The following is a 22026-nucleotide window of genomic DNA, read 5'->3' on the forward strand; positions in this document are numbered from 1 at the left end:
CTCTCTCTCTCTCTCTCTCCTCTCCCTCTCTTTCCTTCCAAAAGGGGAGAAATCAGGCTGGGACAGGCAGGTGGTGGCACACCTCACTGAGCACACATTACAGTGCTCAAGGACCCTGGTTCTCTCCAGGTCACGCACCCAGGACACCCCTGGGGTGTCCCTGCACCCTCACCCCCCATCAGATTCCACATCATGGGAACCCCTCCAGTCCACCGCTGATGTCATGTGTCCTGCCCAATGATGACATCACAAGGGACCCCACCCACCCGTTGTTGATATCACAGAGCGGAGTGGAGTTCCGACCCTCTGGTGACGTCACGGGCATTCCTGAATTCATCACCTGGTGGGTGTCTTCTCTGGCTCCCTCCAGACTGGGAGTGGTGTGGAAAGGACACGTTCCTAACACTTTACTCCTTTTTTTACTTTGCATTTTTATTAATGATTTAATACTTCTTTATAAAATTATAAGATAACGGGGCTATAATTCCACACTGTTCCCACCCCCAGAGCTCTGTGTCCCCACTCTCTCCACTGGAAACTGCAGTGGTTCTCCCAAGGTCACAGAGATGGGCCGACTGTTATTTCTAGAACTATATTTCTATATATATAACTGTATTTCTATACATTTGCCCATCTTTCTATGGTCCTGCCTTCTCTCCCTTTCTAAATCACACCTACTACTTCCAAGTATCCTTCCTTTTTTCTTTTTTTCTGCCACCCCCACCCCACCTTCTCTCCCCAGGTCCTGATGGAATTGGAGTTCAGAGCCCTCTGATCATCTTCCCCTAACATCTCTTCCGCCCTGGGAGTATGGACCAATAATTTTTTTATTTTTTCTTTCTCTTTTTTTTTGTCTCCAGGGGGGCTTGGTGCCTGCACCAGGGATCCACTGCTCCTAGAGGCTATTTTTTTCCCTTTTGTTGTTCTTGTTGTTTTATCATTGTTGTGGTTCTTATTATTGTTGTTATTGCTGTCATCATTGTTGGATAGGACAGCGAAAAATTGAGAGAGATGGGGAAGACAGAGAGGGGGGAGAGAAAGACAGACACCTGCAGACCTGCTTCACCGTCCATGAAGCGACCCCCCTGCAGGTGGGGAGCAGGAGGCTCCAACTGGTATCCTTATGCCGGTCCTTGCTCTTTGTGCCATGTGCATTTAACCCGCTGCACTACCGTCCGGCCCCCTTTTCTTTCTTTTTTTTTTAAATATTTATTTATTTATTCCTTTTTGTTGCCCTTGTTTTATTATTGTAGTTATTATTATTGTTGTCATTGGATAGGACAGAGAGAAATGGAGAGGAGAGGAAGACAAAGAGGGGGAGAGAAAGACAGACACCTGCAGACCTGCTTCACCGCTTGTGAAGTGACCCCCCCAGCAGGTGAGGAACCAGGGACTCAAACCAGGATCCTTACACTGGTCCTTGTGCTTCCCACCATGTGCACTTAACCCAGGCCGCCTGTGCTTAACCCCCTGTGATACTGCCCAACTCCCCCGTTTTTTTTTTCTTGTCTCCAGGGTTTTTACTGGGGCTCAGTGCCTACACTACAAATCCACTGCTCCTCCAGGCTATTTTTCCCCTTTCCCACATTTAAAAAAAAAACATTTTATATTTATTGAATAGAGAGCCAGAAATTGAGAGAAAGGGGGAGATGGAAAGGGAGAGAGGCAGAGAGACACCTTGCAGCCCTGCTTCACCACTCATGAAGCTTTCCCCCTGCAGGTAGGAACCAAAGGCTTGAACCCTGATCCTTGCGCACTGTAACATGTGCGCTCAACCAGATGCACGACCACCCTCCCCTGGACCAAAGTTCTTTCAGAAGGTGGAGTTCTGGCTTCTTCGCTGGACATGAGTGTTGGCAGGTGGATCCACACCACCACCCCCCATACTTTTCTTCTTACATAGAGTGGTGAGGCATGGTGCATATGTTCTTGGTTTTGTTTGTTTTTGTTGGTGCTGGGATCGACCCCAAAACTTTATTCTTGCAAAGTATGAGCTCTCCCCTGAGCTCCCTCCCCAGCCTGTGTTCTTGTCTATGTGTCTGAGAGTTTGTGCCCCAAAAAGAAATCTTATAGGGAGTCCGGCGGTAGCGCAGCGGGTTAAGCACATGGCACAAAGCGCAAGGATCCTGGTTCCAGGCCCCGGCTCCCCACCTGCAGGAGAGTCGCTTCACAGGCGGTGAAGCAGGTCTGCAGGCATCTGTCTTTCTCTCCCCCTCTCTGTCTTCCCCACCTCTCTCCATTTCTCTCTGTCCTATCCAACAACAACGACATCAATAATAACTATAAAACAAGGGCAACAAAATGGAATGAATAAATAAATATAAAAAAGAAATCATATATATATATACATGCATGAACTCCAAGGGGGAAGGTAAGAATAGTTCACGATGAAGCTTGTTACAGTCACCAGCCCGCCTTCCAGAGATTTCTAAGCGCGCAGTTGCTTGATGATCACCACCTGCCAGGTGGGTGTTTCGAACCCAGATGACAGAGGGAGAATCTGGAGTCCAGAGAAAGTGGGTCTTCTCCTCTTTCAATGTACTCATTCATTTTTATGAGAAATACTCTGACAGCAGAGCTCTGCCCGGGCACATGCAATGCCAGGGATCGAACTCCGGGTCGGGCTGCTAGGTGAGAGTCCTGCTCAAGGTAACCGGGTCACTAGAAAGAAGATCCGGATGGGGGTCTGTCGGTGGTCCTGTTGACCCATGCCCCCTGCACTTGGCACCCCATTCCAGAGTAAGCTCTAGGTGAAGGAATGCAGACCAGTGAGGTTAGGCGAGTTCCCTGAGGTCACACAGACCTTGGGGGACCTGGCTGCTTCCCAGTCTGGCTGCACCCCCTCTCCCTGCCCTGTCGCCTCTTGCAGCCAGGTGGGAGCGTGGCCTAAGGCTGGACGGGGCGAGGCGTGGCGGCAATGGGCGGGGCCTGGGTCAGAGCGGGCAGGGCTCGAGATCTGCTGGGCGGGGTATGAATGGGCGTGGCCTCTTTGTGGGCGTGGTCGCTGCGACAATTGGCTGCGTCGAACCCAGTCTGGGTAGTGGGCGGGGATTTTACACTGGGCGGGACCTGGATGGGCGGGCCTTGTGCTGGGCGTGGCCTGGGCGGTTGCGAGCCACACCAAAGCCTGATCACGGCGGGGGCGTGGCTGAGGGCGTGGTCTGCGCGGGGCGCGGTCTGTGCGGGCGGGCCCACGTGGGTCAAGCTGCTCAGCTCTGGGGGCGACAGGAAAGCGCCGTCCTGGCGCTCAGTCTGCACGTCCACACTGGCGATCACACGGTCCCAGAGACCCGGCCAGTTGGGGCCTAGTTCCCAGCCCAGAAATGGCAGTGCCCTGGCAAGGACTGGAGGGGGTGGCGGCACCCCGGGGACCTTCCTGTGCTGGGATCCTAGTGCGGGGGGTGGGGGGGGGGAGTGTTGTCCAGAATTTGAAGGAGAGGAAACATACCACTTTATTTTTATTTGTGACTAACAGTAGTTCCCGAGATTGTAAGATAGCAGGACCTAGCTCCACACCACACCCACCACCTGAGCTCTGTGTCCCCACCCTCCCAACTCCCAGAGAAAACACCAGAGCTCACACAATCTCAGAGACATTTGCTTGCTTCTGTTTTTGTTGTTGTTGTTGTTTTGGTTTTTGCAAGCTCATGTGAATCAGATCTCTAGATTTCACATAGGAATGAAACTATCTGGTAGCTGTCTTTCATCTCTCTACTCATTTCATGAAGCATAATCACCACCAGTCCCATCCGTTTTGTTCCAAAATATACACTAGCAACTTTTTGATAGCAGAGTAGTATTCCATGGAGTCTATATCCCATAACGTCTCTAGCCAGTCGTCTGCGGATGGGCATCTAGGCTGCGTCCACTCCCTGGCTGTCGTGAGTAACGCAGCTGTGAACACAGGGCTGCGCGTGTCCCTTCTCCTTAGTGTCCAGGGATGGCTGGGCGGTGCGGTGCCTCCATGTCTACTTGTTTCAGGGCTGTGCACACAGTCCCACAGGGGCTGCCCCAGCTTGCGTCCCCACCAGCAGGGGAGCAGGGTTCCCCTTTCTCCACAACCTCGCCAGCACCTGTCCTTTCCTGGCTTGCTGGTGGGAGCCACCCTCTCAGGGGACAGATGGCACCTCTGTGTAGTTTTAATGGGGCATTTCTCTCTCTCTCCCTGTTTTGTTGTGTTTTTTTTTCTTGTTTTTTGGTTTTTTTTCTTAGACTTTGTTAGGAAGTGCACCACCCAAAATGGAATTAAGGAGTCCTATGAGCTAGGAAAGGTCTCACCAGAGTAATAAAGCTGGAGGGTTGACATTCCACATTTGACGTCTCTGGGCACAGTCCCGAAGTGAAATATGCTGAAGGGGTACTGGCTCATTGAAAAGTGGAGCATTTCTCCCAGTGAAACATGCCACTTAAAAAAAAAAAAGATTCATTTTCAGAGACAGAGAGACCACAGCAGTGCTCAGTTCTGGCATGTAGAGTGGGGGGAGGGGGCTTGAATCTGGGCCCTCACACATGCAAGCCCTGTCCTCTATAGACCTTATCTTCCTGGCCCAGTTTCTTGCATAGCTGCCACTGTTTACTCATCCCACCCCTTCTTCTAATATTTTATTTATTTACTAATGAGAGGGATAGGAGGAAAGAGAGAAAGAAGCAGAAATCACTCCAGTACATGTGCTGCCGGGGACTGAACTCAGGACCTCACACTTGAGAGTCCAACACTTTATCCACTGTACCACCTCCCAGACCTGTCTTTCTCTTCCTCTCTCTCTCCCCCTAAGCAAGATCCTGTGAGGTATTGTCAGACATGCAAACTCCAGGGACTGGGCAGTAGCACAGCAGGCTAAGCATGTGGTGCCAAGCTCGAGGACCAGAGCAATGATCCTGGTTCGAGCCCCCAGCTCCCCACCTGCAGAGAGGTCGCTTCACAGGCGGTGAAGCAGGTCTGCAGGTGTCTCTCTCTCTCTCCCCCTTTCTGTCTTCTCCTCCTCTCTCCATTTCTCCCTGTCCTATCCAACAACAACAACAACAGCAATGGCAACAGTAAGAATAACAACAACAAGGGCAACAAAATGGAGAAAATGGCCTCCAGGAGCGGTGGATTCCTAGTGCAGGCACCGAGCCCCAGAGAGAGATAACCCTGGAGGAAATAAATTAAGGAAGGAAGAAAGAAAAAGAAGGCAGGAAGGCAGGAAGGAGACTGCAAACTCCACGGCTCCATTGGAATTCAGGTGCAGGGCACAACATTTGGGGTCCACTGCACAAACCTGCCATTTCCTTGATTCTGACCCAGAATGCAACAAGCAGCATGCCTGGACTCAGAACAGAGTCTCCTTAGTACCCGTCATCACCTGCCATCCGATCGAGCCCAAGGCCTCCTCACAGCCTCTGCATCTTAGGGAGCCCAGGAGAACAACCAGTTCTCGGACCCTTCTTGACAACTGGGTGCCTTGTCTTTCCCCAAACAAGTGCTCTGGTGTTTGCTGTGGTGTTTCCGGGCCCTCCTCAGTGCCCTCCCTGTGCCTGGAAGCTTCTTTCCATTGACCAAAGGCTTGCATTTCTTCTCTCCAGAAGGACACTGTCCCAGAATGCCCAATTTTCAGAGCTTCCCTCCTGGAATTCCTTCTCGCGTCTTGCGTCCTCTGTCCAGTGCTGAGCACTGAGTGGGGTTTAGTTCTGGCATGGGCTCCACTGAGCCCCTGTCACCTAGATGCCTAGTTCAAGCTTTCACCCACAGCACGGCAGGATGTGAATGTGCTAGTTGTGAACTTTTAATTTATCTTTTCTTTTTAATTTTTTAAAAATATTTATTTATTCCCTTTTGTTGCCCTTGTTGTTTTATTGTTGTAGTTATTACTGTTGTTGTTATTGATGTTGTTGTTGTTGGATAGTGTTGGGTAGTATGCCAGCTCCCCCTGGCTTCTGCTTAACCAAGCACCGGCATGCCTGTATGGGATTGGTTTGATCCCACTCAAGCTGCGGTCTATTTACATAAATCACTTTTACATTTACATAAAACACCACCCTCCCTCCAGGGCATTGGTGGTTCAGTGGTAGAATTCTCACCTGCTCCGCCCCCTCTCCTTGTCACACCTGATTTTCATCAGTCACTTTTCTCTCCACCCTCTCTACGTCACATCCTGTTCACACCCTACTTGGAAAGTATATGTAAGGACAGCATCATATGGCGCCCGAACAGGGACTGAAATAAGCCCTGAAACAGGGACCGGCACCGACGTGGGACCTAACCCGCCCATCTCCCAGATAAGTAAACCTGGCTACCCATCCGCCATGGGTTGCCTTTCTACTTACGAAGAGGTTTGCCAAAGCCTCTACTGTTTCATCATGAGACAGTTACTCTGTCTCTGGAACATTTTGCTCTGGGTCACACTTTGGTTCCCTGACTGGGAACTTTGGTTTCTTGTGACCCTAATCATAGAGCTTGGGAGATGCACAGAGATTTCTCCTTGGACTTTCTGGATTCCCTCTCCCATGTTTCCTGAGGAAAAGGACTACATTTTGCTCCGGGCCACAATTTGGTTCTTTATGACCGTGATCATAGACCTTGGGATATGCACAGAGATTTCCCCTGGGACTTTCTGGACTTCTTCTCGCATGTTTCCCATGGAGAAGGACTACTCTAGTTTGAGGAGCATTCTCGAGTACCCTGGCAGTCCCCAAGAATGGAGACATGTGGTTAGTTCTACTCTCCTGATTGGATTCTTTCTTCGATGTGAAGACACTTTTAAAAATGGGTACCTGCAATCCTGCAGGAACAGTCAGAAGCATCCTAAATGGAATTTTGAGGAGCTTTTTGGACTAGGACTCCCTCCGGGGACTCATGATGCTACATGTTGTCAAGTCTTCACATGAAAAAGCATCTACTCAAATGGAATTCCTGGAAATCCATTTGGACCCCTGTTCTCTGACATTGCCCACAAGATGGAATGACTACAACGCACCACCGGAAACCAATGATGTGACCTGGCATGACCTGAAGAAACAGATCCACAGACTCCAAAGCTCACTCTCTACAGAAAAGCGGAATTCCTGTGGCCGACATTCCCCATCGAGACAGACGTGCAGCGTTTCATCCCTTGGCATTTTCTTCCGTGGTCATCTACTTTGAATTGACACTTCCATCAGACTTACTGGTACACACTACTGTGTTTCTCAAAGACTAACTTCAGCCAGAGCCTTGGGACTTTATAGACCGTGCTTCCTCGCCTGCAGGCTCTGTTCCCAGAGGTAGAAAACCCCCCCTCCTTACTAGGTCATGCCCACAGAGGCAGGAAACGCCCTTTGAGACAAGAGATGCCCACAGAGGCATGAAGCGCCCCCAGAGGCAATTGATGCCCCCAGAGGCAAGAAATGCCCTTTCGCCTGCTAGGCCTTTCCCTTTGAGGCAGGAAATGCTCCCCTTGGCATCACACTGGTTATTGCTGCTCTCCTATTTTGTTCCTCCATGTCGTATGCCAGTTCTTTTGAAAACGCCTGTATGATATAGGTTTCTGTTCACCCCTACACTGCTATTCCCCTGACAGAGATGAAGCCTTTTACAGACATTGACCCAGTTATATATGGCCATTAAGTAAGAGGGAGATGTTGGGGAATTGTGAGGATGTGGTTGAGCTTGGAAGGGCTTGAGCCTGAGGGGTGTGTCAATCCTGTTAGTCTCTGTCTCTACGGAGAGGTTGAGCAAGGAGGGACAGTAGAACCCCAAAAGGTGTGCCTCCTATCAGTCTCCCTGCCTCACAAAGTGCCCTGCACTCCTGATACTATGGCAAATAGTTAAAAAGAAAGGGGGAGATGTTGGGTAGTATGCCAGCTCCCCCTGGCTTCTGCTTAACCAAGTACCAGTATGTCTGTATGGCATTGGTTCGATCCCACTCAAGCTGCGGTCTATTTACATAAATCACTTTTACATTTACATAAAGCACCACCCTCCCTCCAGGGCATTGGTGGTTCAGTGGTAGAATTCTCACCTGCTCCGCCCCCTCTCCTTGTCACACCTGATTTTCACCAGTCACTTTTCTCTCCACCCTCTCTACGTCACATCCTGTTCACACCCTACTTGGAAAGTATATATAAGGACAGCATCAGGATAGGACAGAGAGAAATGGAGAGAGGAGGGGAAGACAGAGGGGGGAGAGAAAGACAGACACCTGCAGACCTGCTTCACCGCCTGTGAAGCGACTCCCCTGCAGGTGGGGAGCTGGGGGCTCAAACCAGGATCCTTACACCAGTCCTTGTGCTTTGCGTCACGTGCGCTTAACCTGCTGTGCTACCGCCTGACTCCCCACAATAGTTTTCCTTTTTTTTTTTTTTTAATGTTGGTTGGATGGGTGGTGGTGCACCTGGTTGAACACACATATTACAATGTGCAAGGGCCTGGGTTCAAGCCCCCAGTCCCCACCAGTCCCCATCAGCAGAGGGACAGCTTTGAAAGTGGTGACGCAGGGCTATGAGTCTCTCTCTCTCTCTCTCCCTCTCTATCTCTCCTTGCCTTCTCAATTTCTGGCTATCTCTATCCAATAAACACAGATAATAAGTTATTTCAAAATATTTTTATTAGATAAGACAGAGAGAAATTGAGAGAAGAGGGGGAGACAGAGAGGGAGAGAAAGAGACACCGACAGACCTGCTTCCTGACTCATGAAGCAACCCCTCAGCAGGTCGGGAGCCAGGGGCTCGAACCTGGGTCTTTGTACTTGGTAATATGCGCACTTAACCGGGTGTACCACCCCCCAGCCTCCAGTCGTGGACTTTTCATAGATGCTGTTTGCTGGGTTGAGACTCTCCTCTCTGACCCTAATGTGCTGAAAGTTTCTGTCAGAAACAGGTGTCAGACTTTTCCAGGTGATATTCTTCACTAAAGGATGGGGCAGAAGGGTTTTCACTTTTACTTATTAATATGATGAATCACATCAATTTGTTTAGAGATTCTTTTTTTAAATTTAAAAAATTTCTTTTCCCTTTTGTTGCCCTTTTTTATTGTTGTGGTAGTTATTGTTATTGATGTTGTCATTGTCGGATAGGACAGAGAGAAATGGAGAGGGGAGGGGAAGACAGAGAGGGGGAGAGAAAGACAGACACCTGCAGACCTGCTTCACCGCCTGTGAAGCGACTCCCCTGCAGGCGAGGAGCCAGGAGCTCGAACCGGGATCCTTACGCCGGTCCTTGCACTTGCTTAACCAGGTGCACCACTGCCTGGCCCCTAAAAAAAACTTTTAAAAATTATCTTTATTTATTGGATAGAGGCAGCCAGAAATTAAGAGGGAAGGGGAGATAGAGAGAAAGAGAGACCTGCAGCTCTGCTCGACCACTCGCAAAGCTTCCCCCCCTGCAGTTGGGGGCCCGGGGTTCAAACTTGGCTCTTTATTCATTGTAATGTGTGCACTCAACCAGGTGCGCCACCACCTGGCCCCCTCACACACATTAGTTTTTTTTTTTAACTTTAAAAAAATATATTTATATATTTATTCCCTTTTGTTGCCCTTGTTTTATTGTTGTAGTTATTATTGATGTCATTTTTTATGTTGGATAGGGCAGAGAGAAATGGAGAGAGGAGGGGAAGGCAGAGAGGGGGAGAGAAAGACACCTGCAGACCTGCTTCACCGCCTGTGAAGTGACTCCCCTGCAGGTGGGGAGCCGGGGGCTCGAACCAGGAACCTTACGCTGGTCCCTGTGCTTTGCACTGCCTGTGCTTAACCCGCTGCGCTACCGCCCGACTCCTGGCTTTATTTATTTATTTATTTTATATTCAGTTCAAATGCTTTTTAATTTTCCTCTGCACCTTTGGTTGTTGCCTTACTTAGAAGTAGGTCAGAGTTGGGTGGTGGCACACCTGGTTGAACACACACATTACAGTGTGTAGGGACCTGGGTTCGAGTCCCTGTCCCTACCTTCACGACAGCTAAAGCAGGACTGAAAGTGTCTCTCTTCCTCTCTCCCTGTCTGTTTCCCCTTCCCTCTCAACTTCTCTCTGTTCTGTCAAAAGTCAAATAAAATAAAATAAGATAAAATATGGCCCTGTGTATATATATATATATATATATATATATATATATATATATATATATATATATGTGTGTGTCACTTTGTTCCCATATGGGGGGATTCTCCAGGACTCTCTGTGCTGTGGAGGAACAGCTTTGGCCGTCACGGTCCTCAGCACTTTCCCTGACCCGAGGAGGGTGCAGAAGCCACTTGAACCCGGCTGGTTGGACGCTCCTGAGGTCGGCGTCACCAGGTTTCAGGAGAATTGTCCTGTGAGTTACGAGGGAAGCGGGAGTCTCTCTGTGGTTACGGGCCTGTGTATTTTTCTGGCAGGAAGGAAATGGTCTTGAAGTCAGAGCTGGCACCACATGTAGAAAAATTAACTCCGTGTGGGTCACCGATTTACGTGTGAAACCTGACCCTACGAGACGCTAGAGGACAAACAGAACAGAAAATAGGAGAAGAGTTCTGTGGTGGCAAATTAGGCCAAGGGAGGTGGCAGGAGAGGAAGAAGAGGAGAGAAGTTACTGGAGTTAACCGGGTGACCAGCACCATCAGAGCTGAATGGTTCAGTGACAACAGGAAGGAAGGAGGGGGAAGGGGGAAGGGGAGAAAGAGAAGAAGGAGAAAAAAGGGAAAGGGTGAGCCAACCTCTCGCCTAGAGTCATGAACGTAGCTACGCTCATTTAGAGACTTGTACACAGATACCCTGTTAAGGCCGTATATTACCGAGCTCAAGGTCCCGGGTTCGAGGCCCGGCTCCCCACCTGCAGAGGCATCTCTTTACAAGCAGTGAAGCAGGTCTGTATGTCTGTATCTTTCTTTCTCCCTTTCTCCCTCCCTCCTTTCTCAATTCCTCTCTGCCCTGTCCAATAAAATGGGGGAAAACGGCCACCAGGAGCAGCGGATTCCTAGTGCTGGCACTGAGCCCAGCGACAACCCTGGAGGCGATAGTAATAAGGAAACAAAATTCATGGCAATTTAAAATATTTTTATTTTATTATCTTTATTTGTTCATTGGATAGACAGAGCCAGAAATTGAGAGGGAAGGCATGACAGAGAGGGGGAGAGACAGAGAGACACCTGCAGCCCTGCTTCACCACTCATGAAGCTTCCCCCCTACAGATGGGGGCCGGGGGCTTGAACCCGGATCCTTCTGCATTGCAACATATGCGCTCAACCAGGCGCGCCATCACCCAGCCCCAGCAATTTTATTTTATTTTTTTATTATTTTTTTGATATTTATTTTTATTTATTTATTCCCTTTTGTTGCCCTTGTTGTTTTATTGTTGTAGTTATTATTGTTGTCATTGTTGTTGGATAGGACAGAGAGAAATGGAGAGAGGAGGGGAAGACAGAGGGGGGAGAGAAAGACAGACACCTGCAGACCTGCTTCACCGCCTGTGAAGCGACTCCCCTGCAGGTGGGGAGCCGGGGTTCGAACCGGGATCCTTATGCCGGTCCTTGTGCTTAGCGCCACCTGCGCTTAACCCACTGCGCTACCGCCCGACTCCCAGCAATTTTATTTTAACATAAAACCTGGAAACACCCTGAATGCCCGTGGGCAGGTGAATGGGCTAGCCAGCTGTGGGTTATCATTCGAGGAATACTACTCAGTAATATAAAAGGGTGGTTGTAAAGGCCAGGATGATGGCGCAGCAGTTGGTGACAGACTGTCATGCCTGAGGCTCTGAGGACCCCAGCACCACAGGGGCTCCATCCCCACCACCATCCTTAGCCAGACTCCTGGCCCCCAATGATCTTGTAAAAGGTGTGTGTGGGGTTGGATTCTGGAAATCCCGGCATCTGGGTCAGTCTCCCGACCACTGTGCGGAGGGGAAGAAGCTGGTCTGAGGTAGCCCCTTCAGAGCCCTCGACAACCCAGCGGTGGGGAGGGAGAGACAGGTGACAGGGGATAGTGACAGACACCGTCTGGCCCTGGCATCTTTGATCTCAACACCTCAGGCACGGCAACCTGGGGTGGGGGTGGGGGTCCAAGAGGAGCCCCATCAAAGACTGAGGAGATGGGGTGAAGCTGGGGGTGGGGACCCACCAGGGGGAGGGAGAGACAAGAAGCTGCTGCTGCGTCTTTCTTTTTCTCTTTTTCTCTTTTTCTCTTTCTTTCTTTCTTTCTTTCTTTCTTTCTTTCTTTCTTTGCCTCCATGGTTATCTCTGAGTCTCAGTGTCAGCACTCTGAATCCATTGCTCCTAGATGCCACTTTTTCCATTTTTTTTATTATTAAATAGGACAGAGAGACATGGAGAGAGGGGGGGAGACAGAGAGGGGGACAGAAACACAGACACCTGCAGACCTGCTTCACCGCCTGGGAAGCGACTCCCCTGCAGGTGGGGAGCCGGGGGCTCGAACCGGGATCCTTACACCGGTCCCTGCGCTTTGCACCACGTGCGCTTAACCCGCTGCGCTGCCGCCCGGCTCCCTTCTTCCTCTCTTTCTCCTCCTCCTTCTCCTTCTATAGTTTATATATTTTATTGATAGAGATAAGAGAGATAGACACCAGGGAGCTGGGCGGTAGCGCAGCGGGTTAAGCGCATTTGGCGCAAGCGCAAAGACTGGCATAAGGATCCCGGTTCGAGCCCCCGGCTCCCCACCTGCAGGGGAGTCGCTTCACAGGCGGTGAAGCAGGTCTGCAGGTGTCTGTCTTTCTCTCTCCCTCTCTGTCTTCCCCTCCTCTCTCCATTTCTCTCTGTCCTATCCAACAATGATGACATCAATAACAACAACAATAATAACTACAACAATAATAACTACAACAATAAAACAAGGGCAACAAAAGAGAATAAATAAATAAATATAAAGAGAGAGAGCCCTGCTCAGCTCTGGCTGATGGTGGTGCTGGAATTGAACCTGGGTCCTTAGAGCCTCAAGCAGAAGAATTTCTTTTCTTTTCTTTTCTTTTCTTTTTTTTTTTTTTTGCAGAACCACTGTGCTGTCTCCCAGCCAGAGGCGGAAGGCTTTGGAGGCCTCTCCCATCTGCCTAGGACTTTCTCTGACATTCTTTCATCTGAAGACAGCTCCTCAGGCCAGAATGAGGGGGGTGCAGTTTAGGGGACAGGGCTCAGGGCTGCAGCCTGAAGACCTGGCTCTCACAGGCCAGCCTATGACAGAAATGACAGGTCCCGGGACTGATAGCCCAGGGCACTCGTCCAGGGGAGGGGTGACCACGGGCTCGATCTTCTGTATTCAGAACTGCTGTCACCCACAGCCACCTGCACAAGGTGGGTCACACTCTCAGCAACTGGAATGTGCAAGGAACCTTCTTATTTGATTCCATGTTTCTTTATTTAAGATGAAAACAGAGGGGAGGGGGCTGGGTGGTGACGCACCTGCCTGAGCAAACATGTTACAGTGCGCAAGGACCCAGGTTCGAGTCCCCGGTCCCCACCTGCAGGGGGAAAGCTTTGCAAGTGGTGAAGCAGGGCTGCAGGTGTCTGTCTCTCTCTCCCCCTCTCTGTCTTCCCCTCCTCTCTCCATTTCTCTCTGTCCTATCCAACAACACCAACATCAACAACAATAATAACTACAACAACAGTGAAAAACAAGGGCAACAAAAGGGAATAAATAAATTTTAAAAAAAACCAGAGAGGCAAAACATCACTCTGGAACTTTGCTGGCTTTGGAGTCCTGGGCCTGTCGCTGAGTCACCTCTTGGGTGACTGTCTCTCATGTGGAGTGTTCTCTTTGCATGTGGGGACCAAGGCATGTCCTTGCTGTAGTTTTCATTTACTTGAGGGAGAGGGAGAGGGGTGCTCAGGACACTGCTCAGCTCTGACATGCGGTGCTGGGACTTGAACCTGGAGCCTCGGGCATGCAAGTTCTGTGCTCTACCCCTGGCCTATCTCCCAGGCCCATAAGCTATAACTTCACAAGGACAGAAACTTGTCTGGACAGTTGGCTTTTTCCCTCTACAGACTTATTTGAGGCCAGAGCATGGCTCAGCTCAGTGTGAGGTGGAGCTGGGGCTCTGACCCGTAGCCCAGAGACCCCAGGCCTGCCCTGCTCAGATCCTGTGCTCTGTCTCCTCCCCTCTGAACCTCTTTGTTTAAAATGGCAAATGGCTCCATTTTTGTGGAGTGTCTTTTTTTCTACTCTGGTGGGTGGGGGACCTATGTGGCCAAGGATGCAGTCACCAGGGTCCCGGGGGTAGGAAGTCTGGTGGTCTAGGGTCTGAGGGGCCTGTGCACACTCCTAGGTGGCCTGGAGGCCCCTCCCTGCTCCCAGGCTTTCTTTCCTTGTCCCCTTCCCCTTATCAAGTCACAGGCCCTGAGTCACCCCAGCCCCAGGGCCTCTCCCTCCTCTCCCTCCTCTCCCTCCTCTCCCTCCTCATCCTCCTCCTCTTCCCTCTTCACCTCCCCTCTGTACCTCCCCTCTGTCTCCCCAGCCTGTCGACCAGGAGCTGCTGGGAACCGGAACCAGAGGAGGCCCGCTCATTCCTGGGAAGTGTGTGGGGGGGGGCGGCCGTACCACTCCGCAGGCCTGCAGTGCCCCATCACAGTGCAGGGACAAGAGCAGAGGGGACACCGGCCTGGCCCTGCCGTGCCCAGAGTCCCCGTGCTCCTCCACCACTGGAGTGTTCAGCTGCTCCACAGGGCTTGAACCCAGGGCAGGCAGTCTGGTTAGATGTTTTCTGGTTAAGCCCACAGGTTACCATGCACAAGGACCCGAGTTCAAGCGCCCAGGCCCCATGCACAGCAGGGAGACGTTTCACAAGTGGTAAAGTAGGTCTGCAGGTCTCTCTGTCGCACTCCCTTTTTATCTCCCCCTCCCCTCTCAATGTCTCTCTGTCCTGTCAAATAAAATAGAAAGAAAAGAAAGAAGAAAAAAAGGAAGAAATGGGGGCGGGGGTAGATAGCATAATGGTTCTACAAGAGACTCTCATGCCTGAGGCTCCAAAGTCCCAGGTTCAATCCCCCAGCACCACCATAAGCCAGAACTGATCAGTGTTCTGATAAATACATTTAAAAAAATAATGAATTTTAAAAAATAAAGGAAGAAATAGCCACTGGGAATGGTAGGTTTGCACTATGGGCCTCCAGAGATGATCCTGAAGGCAAAAAATAATAATGAATAAATAAAGTAAAATAGATAAAAGACTTCAAGGACGGGAGATAGCTCACTGGGTAGGGCATGTGTCTTGTCATGTTGGCAGCCTAGACTTGGGCCCAGGCACCACATGAAGGATCAAGGTGGCACCAGGAGAAGCTCCAGGGCTGTGGAGTCTCTCCCTCTCTGTGTGTCTCTGTCTCTCTACCTGAATGAAAATGCATGAGGCCCCGGCTCTTCCATAGAGTACTTCGGGGGTGGGGGCATAGCCAGCCTTTCTCCTGTGGTCATGACTACGGGGGTTGCTGGCAGGAGACAGGTCATAAAAAGGGGCAGGAGTCAGCCCCCAAGACCTAACTCTGGGCCCCAGGAGTGGTGAGCAGCCCAGGACAGGCAGTGGGGGGGTCTGTCTCACCCCAGTCCACAGAGCAGCCAGCTCCTGTGTCCACGCACATGGGGATGACCCCAGAGCTGTCACCCGTCCGGCTGGGCCGGTAGCCAGTGGCCAGTGGCAGGACAGGAGAGCGGACCTGTGAGAGAAACACACGGACACCAAGCTGTGTCTCAGGCTTGGAGATGATGGTGTTCACGGCTGGGGGACCAGGGTGGGCAGGGCAGCGGGAAAAGAGGAGAGGAATAGCATGGGGACAGACAAGGGACAAGGGGACAGGGAAACAGGGAGACAGGAGACGAGGAACTGAGGGATAAGGGGGTCGGGGAGAGGACAGGAGGACAGAGGACAGGGAACAGGAGACAGGGGGACAAGGGGCAGGGGCACAGGGGACAGAGGGACAAGGGACAGAGAATAGAGGGTTGAGGCAGGGGACAGGAGGACAGGGAACAGGGATGGGGGACAAGGGACAGGGAGACTGGGAGATGGGGGACAGGGGGACAGGGGAACTGAGGGATAAGGGGATCAGGGGAGAGGACAGGAGGACAGGGAACAGGAGACAGGGGGACAAGGGACAGGGGGACAGGGGACAGAGAACAGGAGATGGGGGACAGGGACAGGGGGACTGAGGGGGACAGGAGCACAGGAGGCAGGAGGATGGGGACAGGGGGACAGAGAACAGGGGATGGGGTTTAGGGCAGGGGACAGGAGGACAGAGACAGGGAATAGGAGACAGGGGACTGAGGGGGACAGGGGGCAGGGCACTGGGGGAGGGACTCAGGGACCCATCAGCAACGTGCTGAGCACAGAAGCTGGGAGTGCGAGTGCACTCCGTCTAGTTCCAGAAATCATTCTGCAAATGGGGGCGACCGCCATGCAGCCTCTGTGACTGTCTCCTCAGTCACTCTGGAAGGGCCCCCTTTATCATTCATGAGCGAGGCAGGGGTGCAGGGGGTGAGGAGACAGGCGAGAGACACGCAGGGCCCCCCGGGTGGGGGCAGAAGGGGACGGGAGTCGGCACAGCGGTAGCACGTGGGACTTGCACGCCAGGGTGCCAGGTTCCACCCCCCCACTCCCCCCAACCCCCCGCAGCTCCAACAGCCAGACCTTCACCCTCCTTCTCCCTCACAGAAGCCGGTGGGTGGGGAAACTGAGTCCGGGCAGGGAGAGAGGACCCAAACACTCTGACAGAGCCAGGTGTCGGGGGGTGGGGCAGGGGACAGCTGTGTCTCCTCCTCCAGGGCCCGTGCTGAGTCCGGGTGGCAGTGAGGCTTCGGTGAGTAAGGAGGGAGGAAGTGGGGCATCATTCCACGTGTGGGGAGCCAGGAGCCGCTGGAAGCCTCACGCCTACAAGGCCTGTGCACTGCCCCCCATCTCCTGCCCACCTGGCCCCCCAGGGTCTCATGTCCTCCAGGGTAGAGCCAGAACAAGACACAGAAGACCAGGCCTCCCCATGGGCTCCCCCACCCACTCCCCCACCCCCGCCCGTGTGACTTGGCTGACTGAGAAGCAAAGAAGATCCCCCCACACACCCCAGCACACGGACCCACTGGTGCTTGTAAACACTGAGCCTGGAGGCCTGGGACAGAGCTCACTGGATGGGTCACGGCTCTTGCCCTGAGCCCTGGCGCCACCTGGGAGTGTGATGGCACCAGAGGAAGCTCCCTTCCACAGCTGCAGCCCGTCTCTGTCTCAGGCCAGCTGAGGCTCCACCAGGGAACACCACCTCTCCTTTCTGTTTGAGCACCTGTGTCTGCAGGGAAACGGGGTGCCCCTCTCCTTGCTGAAGTGAACAGGGGAGCTGGTGTGTCTTGGCGCCTTGGGGAGGGAGGCTCGAGAGCCTCTGTGGGTGGACGGCTTTGGGGGGCAGGCTGTGTCCCCCCTCCCCAGGTCAGCTGGGCCTGGACGCTCTGGAATGTTCTGAGTGGGCCCTGCTTTGTGGATGTGAGAACTGAGTGGGGGCAGGCAGGCTGGGTAGCGGGTGGGGTCCAGCCCCTGGGGACAGGCGGGTGCTGTCCTCACCCGGCCGGCCACTGGCTCCCAGCCTCCCGCAGTGGCTCTCTGGCTCTGCCGCCAGTCTGCCCGCCAGGCGCTGAGGCGGCCATGGGACCCGCCTGCCACGGGACCCGCCTGCCCGGCCCGCCTTTGTCTGTGAGGCTTCCTTCCTCACCGGAGTCTCTGCCTTTATCAGGCCCTGGAGAGAGGCAGCCAGCCAGGGGGGCCTCCCCACCCGCCCGCCCCCAGCCAGCGTGAGCTCAGGCCCTCAAGCTTCCCTCCCCGAGGCGCCAAGACACACCAGCTCCCCTGCTCACTTCAGCAAGGAGAGGGGGCACCCCGTTTCCCTGCAGACACAATGCGCTCAGACAGAAAGGAGAGGTGGGGTTCCCTGGTGGAGCCTCAGCTGGCCTGACACCATCCGGTGAGCTCTCTCCCCGGCCTCCAGGCTCAGTGTTTACAAGCACCAGTGGGTCCTGCGCGCTAGGTGGGGAGGGGGCTTCCCTGCTCCTCAGGCAGCCAAGTCACATGGTGGGCGGTGAGTGGATGGGGGGAGCCCCTGGGGAACCCAGGTCCTCTGTGTCTTGTCCCCCCCAACCCTGGGGGACATCGGACCCTGGGGGACGCTCTGTGGGGGAGGCACAGGCCTTGCAGGTGTGCCCCCACTCCCCACTCCCTCCCTCCTCAATCAGCCACCCTGGGTGCTTGCTCTCCCAAACATAAATCGATTCCAATCGTGCAGTGCTGGGCCCTGGGCGGGTCCTGAGAACACAGCACACCTGTCCCTGTGCCCTGCCATTACGTGTGTCAGAGAGAGAGCGGGAGAGACAGTGGGAGAGAACGAGAGGGGACACCACCGCAGGGCCCCACCACCCATGGAGCCCCCTCCCCCAGGCTGCCCGTGCTGCTCCTCCCATGTGGTGCTGGGACTTGAACCCAGATCTTCAGTGTGACCGGGTGGGTTCTCTCCCGGGGGGGGGGGGACTGGATCCTGGCCCCTATGAGCGCGCCTTCTGTCTCTGCACCTGAGCTCAGAGAGGGAGAGACAGAGCAGGAGAGATAGAGGGAGAGAGAGAGCAGGAGAGATGGAGCAGGAGAGATAGAGGGAGAGAGAGCAGGAGAGATAGAGGGAGAGAGAGAGCGGGAGAGATGGAGAGAGAGAGCAGGAGAGATAGAGGGAGAGAGAGAGCAGGAGAGACTGAGCAGGAGAGATAGAGGGAGAGACAGAGCGGGAGAGATAGAGCAGGAGAGATAGAGGGAGAGAGAGAGCAGGAGAGATGGAGCAGGAGAAATAGAGGGAGAGAGAGCAGGAGAGATAGAGTGAGAGACAGAGCGGGAGAGATGGAGCAGGAGAGATAGAGGGAGAGACAGAGCGGGAGAGATGGAGCAGGAGAGATGGAGCAGGAGAGATAGAGGGAGAGACAGAGCAGGAGAGATAGAGGGAGAGACAGAGCGGGAGAGATGGAGCAGGAGAGATAGAGAGAGAGAGAGCAGGAGAGACAGAGCAGGAGAGATGGAGCAGGAGAGATAGAGAGAGAGAGAGCAGGAGAGACAGAGTGGGAGAGATGGAGCAGGAGAGATAGAGGGAGAGAGAGAGCAGGAGAGACAGAGCAGGAGAGATGGAGCAGGAGAGATAGAGAGAGAGAGAGAGCGGGAGAGACAGAGCAGGAGAGACTGAGCAGGAGAGATGGAGCAGGAGAGATAGAGGGAGAGAGAGAGCAGGAGAGACTGAGCAGGAGAGATGGAGCAGGAGAGATAGAGGGAGAGACAGAGCAGGAGAGACAGAGCAGGAGAGATGGAGCAGGAGAGATAGAGGGAGAGAGAGAGCAGGAGAGACAGAGCAGGAGAGATGGAGCAGGAGAGATAGAGGGAGAGACAGAGCGGGAGAGACTGAGCAGGAGAGATAGAGCAGGAGAGATAGAGGGAGAGACAGAGGAAGAGACAGAGCAGGAGAGAGCCGGAGAGACGGTGGGTCCTGTGGCTGGGGTCGGGGGTCTACAGGCTGGGTCTCAGCACCCCGCTGAGCCCCCTGCACCCAGTACCCTCACCAGACAGGGATGCCCCCAACCTCAGTCCACCCCCCAGGGCCGTAGCCCACCTACTAACCCCAGGACGTTGCTCCTGAGAACCCCCGAAGTCAGAAGGGAGAGCGGGGCGGACAGAGGCCCTTGGGGTGCTGAGGAGCTGCCCCCCTCACCCTCACCCCCACACATCTGGGCACACAGCTGGGGGCACGCCCTGCTGGCGGAAGGGTGACTCTCCCCCACCTGCTCTCAGTCTGAAGGTGGGGGCTGTGGTGTGGGGTTCAGAGATGCCTGACCCACGTGCCTGGAGGTACTCGTATTTATTTACTTACAAAGGGTGAATAAAATTCTTTATTCTTACATGTTTAATTCAGAGAAAAAAATACAGAGATAAAGGGAGTTGGGCGGTGGCGCAGTGGGTTAAGAGCAGGTGGCGCAAAGCGCAAGGACCAGCGTAAGGACTCCGGTTGGAGCCCCCGGCTCCCCACCTGCAGGGGAGTCGCTTCACAGGCGGTGAAGCAGGTCTGCAGGTGTCTGTCTTTCTCTCCCCCTCTCTGTCTTCCCCTCCTCTCTCCATTTCTCTCTGTCCTATCCAACAACGACGACATCAATAATAACTACAACAATAAAAAACAATAAGGGCAACAAAAGGGAATAAATAAATATTTTTTAAAAAGAAAGAAAGAAAGAAAGAAAGAAAGAAAGAAAGAAAGAGATAGAGAGAAACCAGGGCCCTGCTCAGCTCTGGCTGAGGGCTTGAACCCGGGATCTCAGAGCCTCAGGCAGGAGAGTCTGTTGCAGAACCCCTGTGCTGTGTCCCCGCCTTCTTTATTTTTTATATTAGAATCTTACCTTCAGTCCATTTATCAGCCTTCCTTATATTTATTTATTTATTTTTTCCTCCAGGGTTATTGCTGGGCTCGGTGCCTGCACCATGAATCCACCGCTCCTGGAGGCCATTTTTTCCCCCTTTTGTTGCCCTTGTTGTTGTAGCCGCGTTGTGGTTATTATTATTGCCATTGTTGATGTTGTTCATTGTTGGATAGGACAGAGAGAAATGGAGAGAGGAGGGGAAGACAGAGAGGGGGAGAAAAAGACAGACACCTGCAGACCTGCTTCACCGCCTGTGAAGTGACTCCCCTGCAGGTGGGGAGCCGGGGCTCGAACCGGGATCCCTACACTGGTCCCTGCGCTTTGCACCACATGCACTTAACCCACTGCGCCACCGCCCGACCCCCCAGCCTTCCTTATTTTTAATGCAGCACCTGGGATGAGCTGGGCAGTGTCATGGCCTCTCCAGGTGAATGTTCCTGTTTTTACTGGAGGCAGCTCACCCAGCAGAGTGACAACCTTGCCACAGATGAAACCCTGGATTTGAGCCCCAGCTCCACAGTAGGGCACCGAGGTCACAGCATCAGGGGCAGCTCCATGGACGGTGGAGCCATGCTGTGATGTCTCTCTCTCCCCGTCTCTCTCTCTCTCTCTCTCTCTGAAATAAAGAGTAAAAAATCGGGGGTCGGGCAGTAGCACAGAGGGTTGAGCGCACGTGGTGCAAAGCGCAGGGACCGGAGTAAGGATCCAGGTTCGAGCCCCCGGCTCCCCACCTGCAAGGGGGTTGCTTCACAGGTGGTGAAGCAGGTCTGCAGGTGTCTGTCTTTCTCTTCTCTGTCTTCCCCTCCTCTCTCCATTTCTCTCTGTCCTACCCAACAATGATGACATCAATAACAACAACAATAAGAACTACAACAAGGGCAGGGGTAGATAGCATAATGGTTATGCAAAAAGACTCTCATGCCTGAGGCTCCAAAGTCCCAGGTTCAAACCCCTGCCCCACCATAAGCCAGAGCTGAGCTCTGGTTAAAAATAAAATAAAATAAAATAACTACAACAATAAAAAACAACAAGGGCAACAAAAGGAAATAAATAAATAAATATCTTTAAAAAAAAAAAAACAGCAGCAACACAATGGAAAAAAGATGGTCACCAGGAACAGAGGATCTGTAGTGCAGGCACTGAGTCCCAGTGATAACCCTAGAGGAAAAAAAAAAAAAAAAGACAGCCGGAACTTCTTCTGTCCTGTCCCCCCAGGAGTCTGTGCACATGGCCCCCAGCACATGAGCAGACAGCATGAGCCGCCCTCACACCGCCGTCCAGCCTGGTGTGTCCCCTGAGCTGGTGGCCCCTGCTGACAGCTGATAAGCTGCTGTTCAGTCCTGTCTGCCTGCTGTGGGGCGCAGACCGGGGGCCCTGGCCTCTCCCCCTTCCTGGCCTGGGCCCGGGGGTTCTGCGGCCTTGTCTCCCGGCTGGAAGGAGTCCCTTTATCTCCACAGACTTTCCGGGGCCTGGAGGCTCTGTTGGCAGAGAGAAATTTATGGAAGTAGACTAGTTGGGGGTCCCTGAACAGCACCCCAGCCCCTCTTAGGGGTGATCAGATTCTCGGGGACACAGGCCACCAGACTAAGCAGAGGACCCACTCCGGACAGCACCCTGGGGTGGGGGCCTTGTCCGGTCTGCCCAGCCCCCACAAGCCCTCAGCCCCTGTGGTCTGGGCTGCAGGGAGG

Source organism: Erinaceus europaeus, chromosome 16, assembly GCF_950295315.1.
Source record: "Erinaceus europaeus chromosome 16, mEriEur2.1, whole genome shotgun sequence".
Classification (NCBI taxonomy): Eukaryota; Metazoa; Chordata; class Mammalia; order Eulipotyphla; family Erinaceidae; genus Erinaceus; species Erinaceus europaeus.